The following is a 7,181-nucleotide window of genomic DNA, read 5'->3' as shown; positions in this document are numbered from 1 at the left end:
ACAGCTATCCAAAATAAATCAATGACAAGTTACTTTTTGTAATAGTTTAACAGCAGAATAACAGTCTAAGGTCACAAATACTGACAGAATGTTCTTGATCCAGTTTCAGATTCAGATTAGACCAATCTACAGTTTAATGTAATTTAGTTCACATTTTCTGAAGAGACTCGATTGCATTTATATAGGACATCTGACATAAAAACCAGCAGTGCTTCAGAGCTCATTTCCATGCTAAATCAACTGTGATAAACAATTCCATGGCAACGGAAAGAAAAATGTATGGTAAATGTAGCATTATTAGTCACATGCAGTGCACCGTCAGGCCTGTGATGTTGATGTGTGACTGAGGTGGTGCTAGAGTTTTCTGAGATGGATTAAATGGCTCACTATGTTCAATGACAAATAGTTTAACTGCAGAATAACAGTCTGGTCACAAATATTGACAAAATGTTCTTGATTCCAGTTTCAGATTCAGATTTTATGTAACTGACTAGTTATAAAAAATATATATTTTCAACTAAAAGCGGGAAACTTTTTCAAGTGTTTACACAACAGCTGCATTTCGGGGGGCTCAAAACGCAAACTTTAAAAAAAAGTTTTTTCTGTCATCTCCGTGTAAAACCAATAATGCACATGCAAATTACATGTTAGGCATATTGTTACACGTAGTGTTTCTTTAAAGTGTTTCTTCATGGCCTGGCAGCAGTATATAGCGTTTTAAGTAGATTTCGTGGATCATTTTGACAATGGTGTCTTTGAAAAACTTTTCAGTTTTTAGTACATTGTTGTCTTGTAAACATACCCTAAGAATTGTATGCTAGTGGTCTTGTCAGTATATATATGGAAATCCCTCTTTCCGCCTCTCTTGAGTACCTGGTTAAGTAGTGAGTTATGCAGGTAGGTATCTTAATACATTTCAGTGTTTGATTTTAAGGACATTTTGTTATTGTTGTACAATAAACTACATGGTACAGTTTTGGGTCGTCTCTTATGGCCTTTTCAACGAAGCCGGTTTTAGTGGCTACCAATGTATTTTAGTATTTACCACACATATAAATACAAGCTTTAGCATATACAAACCTGTCCTGGAGTTCCCCCACCACTGCACATTTTGTATGTCTCCCTCATCGGACACAGTCACACCCAATTCAAGTCTTGCGATCTCTACTAATGAGATGATGACTTGACTCAAGCGTGTCAGATGAGGGAGACACACTAAATGTGCGGTGCTGGGGGTCGCTGGGACAGGTTTGAGAAGCACTGCTCTTGAAGGTCAGGCAGTCACTTTTGCCACTTCCCCCTCCACTGGTTCCCACATCCCGGAATAGCCACTGTTAAAGGAATGTAACACTCCAAATATGAAAGGGCCATTTAGATAGCAGGTGTTGGGGTGAGGATGTGATTAGCCTGTAGTAACAAACTTAACACTGTTTTCCTCTTAATTTTTCTTCCCTTTTTTTGTGAGAAAAGATTAAACATTATCTTACCTGAACAACTTAATAAAGTACAGAAAGTGAAAAACTGACATCCAATTACAAGCGAGATCCAAAAATGGGTACATAAAGGCTGGAGCTTCAGGCTGGAGCCGTAATGAGCTGCCAGGATATTGAAAGTGCTTCCTCGGGCCTTCTAATAGCACTTCTATTGTTGTGGACAAAAAAGCAGCACAAAATGTGGAATGAAATAACAGCATATTAATCATTTGCTCGCTGCATAATTATGAGAACTTCCCCTCACATGAACCCAGCAGCCTTACTACCCAACTAAACCGCATAACACAAACAGCTGGACTGTCGTTCATCTTCGGAACACAAATGAAGATCTTTTTGATGAAATCTGAGAGCTTTCTGTCCCTCCATTGACAGATACGCAACTACCATTTGACACTTCAAAAAGTTTACAAGGAGATCATACAACAAATCCATATAAATTTGCACGTCAAATGAACATGCTTGAGTTTCCATTTACCACAACTGATGTGTGAGTTGATGAATGTCTCAAATGCCTAAATTCAATCTGTTGATCATATAAAGCGAGTGTGTCTCTTCAGAAATGTTTTACTAAACCGCTCAATTCATATGGATTAGTTTTATGATCTCTTTATTAACTTTTTAAAGCATCAAATAAAGCTCTCAGATTTCATCAAAAATATCTTTATTTGATGAACGAAAGACTTGCCTGTTTGGAATGATATGAGGATTAATGACAGAATATTCATTTTTGGGTGAACTATCCCTTTAATTGTCTTTTTTTTTTAATACCATAGCTATATTCACAATATATCACAACATATGTATCTCATTGCTTAAATACATCCCAAATTTCACTTCATTGCAACACTGTTCACATGTCACCAACAGTGAATTTGTTGTGAATATACGCTGTGAAGAGGAATTGAATGTATTGATGTGGAATGAATCAAAATTTGTTTGACTATAGGCAACAAAATGATTTTCTTTCAGAGAGTAGGACATCTGACATGTCCTAAAAAAACCAGCAGTGCTTCAAAACTCATTTCCCTACTAAATCAACTGTGATGAACAATTCCATGGCAAAGGAAAGAAAAATATATGTTAAATGTAGCATTGTTAGTCACATGCAGTGCACCGTCAGGCCTGTGATGTTGATGTGTGACTGAGGTGGTGCTAGAGTTTTCCGAGCTGAATTAAATGGCTCACTAGGGAAGTTTTCCTGTGGTTTCACAGACTCATTTACCATCTCCAACTGGTCTCAGTCGCACACTGAGATGGGCTGCTTTGAAACGATGAATATACATATTTACATGCTTGAGGAAAAACAATAATGGCATTCGTACAACTGGGCTGGGAGTTAGAAATGAAAAAGAGAAAATTACAGTCAGAGAGAATAAATAAAACATGTGAGTAAAAGACAGAATGAGAGCAATGAAAAACTAAAGATAGATGGAGTGTGGGAATAAAACTGAGGTTGGATAAGGCAATATTTCAACATTGAGCCTCCATTTTAGCCTGTGTCCAGATGAACACTGTTCACTGCTTTTATCTTATGAGAATGGAGTTCTCCTTGGGCGAAGGCATCTGAAACATTTATTGTCTGGAATTGCGGTTCAATGCCATTGCAGTTCTTGGCTCTATTCACAAGGGAATGTTTGAATTAGTCACACAGATGAAAAACTGACATTGCTCATGTCACTTCTGATACACGTATTGTTACAACTCCAAACGTTTTTCAGTTCAAGCTGCTTTTTTTTTCATACAACAAAAGCATATAGTCACAAGCGACTCACAATTTCTTACATTTCACTTGCATTCCAGGGTTTATAGAATTGAGAGCTATGGCCAAGGTGAAGATCTTCTGCAAGTAGCAACTTACATTTGAAACTTATCCTCTCAAGACTTTAAATAAATTAAATAAATAAACCACCCTATAAACTAAAATAAACTTCTTCTTTTTTTGGTCTTAGTCTGTTGGCTGGTTTTAAAGGGATTTTGTGCAGTTTCAAGCTATTTAGGTTGGGAGAGTAGAGTTAGCTGCCCAGTTGAACACTAGCTTCACCAGTCTGGAAGACCATCTAAGATGGTCAAACTAACTTTTAGGCTGGTTTACAGGTTTATTCAGCATGTGAGATATAGCACACAAGCCAGTTCCTTAATAAAAGTCATGCCATTTTTAAATGAAATGAAGATGAGTAATGTTTGGGAGCATGGTTTTTAATAGCATTAGTCATTTCAGCTTTATCTACCTATAGACATTTTACTTAGTGCCTTACAATAGTTATAGCTCAGCTAACAAAAATATATAATGTTTTGTGGACGTTCCCATTAAGTTATTAAAATGTTATTTCTGAATGTTTCCTGTACGTTCAAAACATCTATAGTTTAAAAAAACGGCTTTTCTTGGTTATGCAAACCTTAAAGGAACATTCCTTTTTAACATTCTTCAAACATTATAATAACATTATTTTTGAAAGTTTCCTGAACATTCTAAAACAAGCTGTAACATTTAAAAACGTTAGACGGACATCCAACTAAAACACTCCATGAACAATGTACATAAACAATATTTTTGTGCTAACCTTTTGAGAACATTGTTAAAGACCAGATAACTCTGAATGAATGTTCTGTTAATGTTAAGAACATTTGTTTATAACTCAATGAGAGAACCGTGACAGAACGTTAGCCAGAGTTCTTAGAAGTCCCTGTTAGCTGAGAGTATGGACGCTTGTTTGAGTTTATATCGCACAATTCTGACTTTATTTCTCGCAATTCCAAGTTCATAACTCAGAATTCTGAGGGGGAAAATAGAAACGTGAGATATAAGCTTGGAATTGCAAGAAAAAAGTCACAATTGTGAGATACAAACTCGCAATTAAAAAAGGTAATTGCAACTTTTTATCTCAAAATTCAGACTTTTTTTTTTTATCAGAATTGTTGAGATATAGAAGTAGCAGATAAAAAGTCACAAGTATTTTTTTATTATGTTTTTTTATTCCATGGCAGGAACAAGCTTCCATACAAATTCCATACTATATATATACAGTATATATATATATTTTTTTATTTTTTTTATTCTTTTTGTGTGTGTATCGAGTTCAATTCTGTGACAGCTAAAAATGATCAATTCTGTCTGAAAGTACAACATGTTCCTGGTATCAACATCATTGTTGATCTTGAAACAACATTCCAATCAACCAATCAGATTTGAACTATTCATGCTTCTATAATCTCATAGAACGGATGTGCATATCATTCATGTAAATATTTAATATATTTAAGGGGTCCTATTATGCTTATGTGTGTAATGTTGCTGTTTGAGCAAAAAAGATCTGCAAGATTACAAAGCTCAAAGTCCACTCCAAAGGGAGATATTTTATTTAACAGAATTCACTTTCCAAGAAATGAAGCCTAGCGCAAGTTCTGCCAGGAAGACTCAATCGTTCACGTCACTTATTACCTTTTCATCTACATTTACATTTACATTTATTCATTTAGCTGACGCTTATATCCGAAGCGACTTACAATTGCTATATATGTCAGAGGTCGCACGCCTCTGGAGCAACTAGGGGTTAAGTGTCTTGCTCAGGGACACATTGGTGTCTCACAGTGGATTCGAACCCGGGTCTCTCACACCAAAGGCATGTGTCTTATCCATTGCGCCACAACCACCCCCTCTATCCATCTATCCAATCATATCCTAATAGCCCAGTATAAAAGGGTGGTACTTACACATGTCTGAGTTCACAGATGCTGTCGCTTCAACCACCTCCATCCTCCCCATCCACCACCAAGACGGGACCTTTCTTCCACCCCCTCCAACACCACTATGTTGGGTCCTCCCCTCCATCCTCCCCAACACCTCCAGACGGGCTCTCCCCTCCATCCTGAAGAAGCCAGGATGTCCTCTTCCTCCTTCCACCCCACCATCACCAGATGGCCCCCTTCCTTACTTTGCAGGGGGTGGGCTGCGCCCCTGCCTTCGTCTTCAGACAGGATATGCAGATTCCGTACCCTCGGAATGCGAGTTACGGACGGGGCCTACGCCAAAGAACATGATTGTTTGCTGAGCTCTTAAATAAATATTCATCATCACAGTATTAATTCTCCCAAGTCTTTCTGGTAGAACTACAACAAACGGCTCGTTTGGACTATAAGGCATTTTTTTCCAGGCTTTATGTAGTCACAATGTTACTCATTTAAATAATCCCTGCCCACGGAATACGCAAAAAGGGGGCAGAGGCCCGGCTGAGCTGCATTAGAGAAGATAGTGTTGTTGCTATATGTCAAAGAGATTTTTTTTCCACCCCTTTTCCAAAACTCGTTTATTTGACCTTCCTAAGGCTGACAAACTTAGAGTGGTTAATACACTGTTCCTGAACATTACAACCCCAACGTGTATCTGTGCCAACTTGTAAGAATGTCTTTTTATTTGTAGTTGCGTTTTCTATTAACAGTCCCAATTTTTTGTTGTTTTATGTTGTTGCTACGATGCAAACAAAGGGCTTTGCCTCCGCTCGCCTGCTAGCCAACATTAGTGTTGATATAGTGTTCACTGTAGCTTTTGTAAGCTCTCGCTTTTGTAAGACTGTTCACTGCCCCTTAGGAAAATTAACCATGGTTTTGGAATCGATTACTGTATTACCTTCGTTTTCCGACAAGTATCATGATTATGGCGGATAACATTGTATCTAAAATGAAAAAAAAAAAAATTATGAAAAAAACATACCACTCTGAAACAACCTGTGAAATCTGTGCTTGCAAAGTCTGTGCATGAAATCTTCTTGTTTGTTAACACTCTTAAGTCTTGAATCAGGTTTGAATTGGTTTGCAATTTACACCATCCTTAATACAGTATATATACCTGAGCATATGAAACTATGGAGGGGTGTGACATTTCCCAAACACGCTATGTGGTGCCAATTACAGTGCTATAATAATATTTAGGTGCTATAATAATGTAAAATATGTGAAAAATGTGAATCATCCTTGTCCTTTTTTGAACAATCAAGCATGGAAGCATATTCTAGTACACCCTAAAAACAAAACCATGACTTTGTAAAAGGGCATAATAGGACCTCTTTAACATCATTTATATAATCTATGATATATTTACTGTGCTAGCTGCACTTAATTTACTCTGACTTAAAACATGTGCGGTTGTGACATATGAAAGTCTCACAAAAACTGTGAGCTATATAGCCTGGTTTCCATTACAGAATTGTGCAAATCTTTAGTGATATTTTCTAAATGTTGATAAATAAAAAACGATTGCGAAAGGACAGCGTTTCCATTAACTAATGTTATGTAACTAAAACGTAATTTTTTTCCTCTCGCGCGATAAGTCATTCCAAAAATCATGCCATTTTTAATTGAAGGAGACGTGGGCATGTTATCCAAGCATTAATGGCAAGGCAATCACTTTATACTTGGGAGTGGCCACGTATGAGGTGTTTCTGGGAGGATATAGCACGCGATTTTACAGAGGAACTGTGGATTCAGAATTTACAGATGAACAGATCAACCTTTTTTGAGTTGTGCAATATGGGCCTATACTACAATAGTACAGGTCACCTGTTGTCTCGTCTTCTGACCAAACATACCACGCTATCTTTAAAGAATGATCATGTGAATTTTACGTACACCAGGTGACCTGTAAATGCCCCAAAAAACTGTTTTCTCAGGTCCATCAATTGTCCTGGGCCTTTA

This window comes from Leuciscus leuciscus, assembly GCF_965113295.1.
Source record: "Leuciscus leuciscus genome assembly, chromosome: 5".
NCBI classification, from domain to species: domain Eukaryota; kingdom Metazoa; phylum Chordata; class Actinopteri; order Cypriniformes; family Leuciscidae; genus Leuciscus; species Leuciscus leuciscus.
This window is presented reverse-complemented; position numbering follows the sequence as displayed.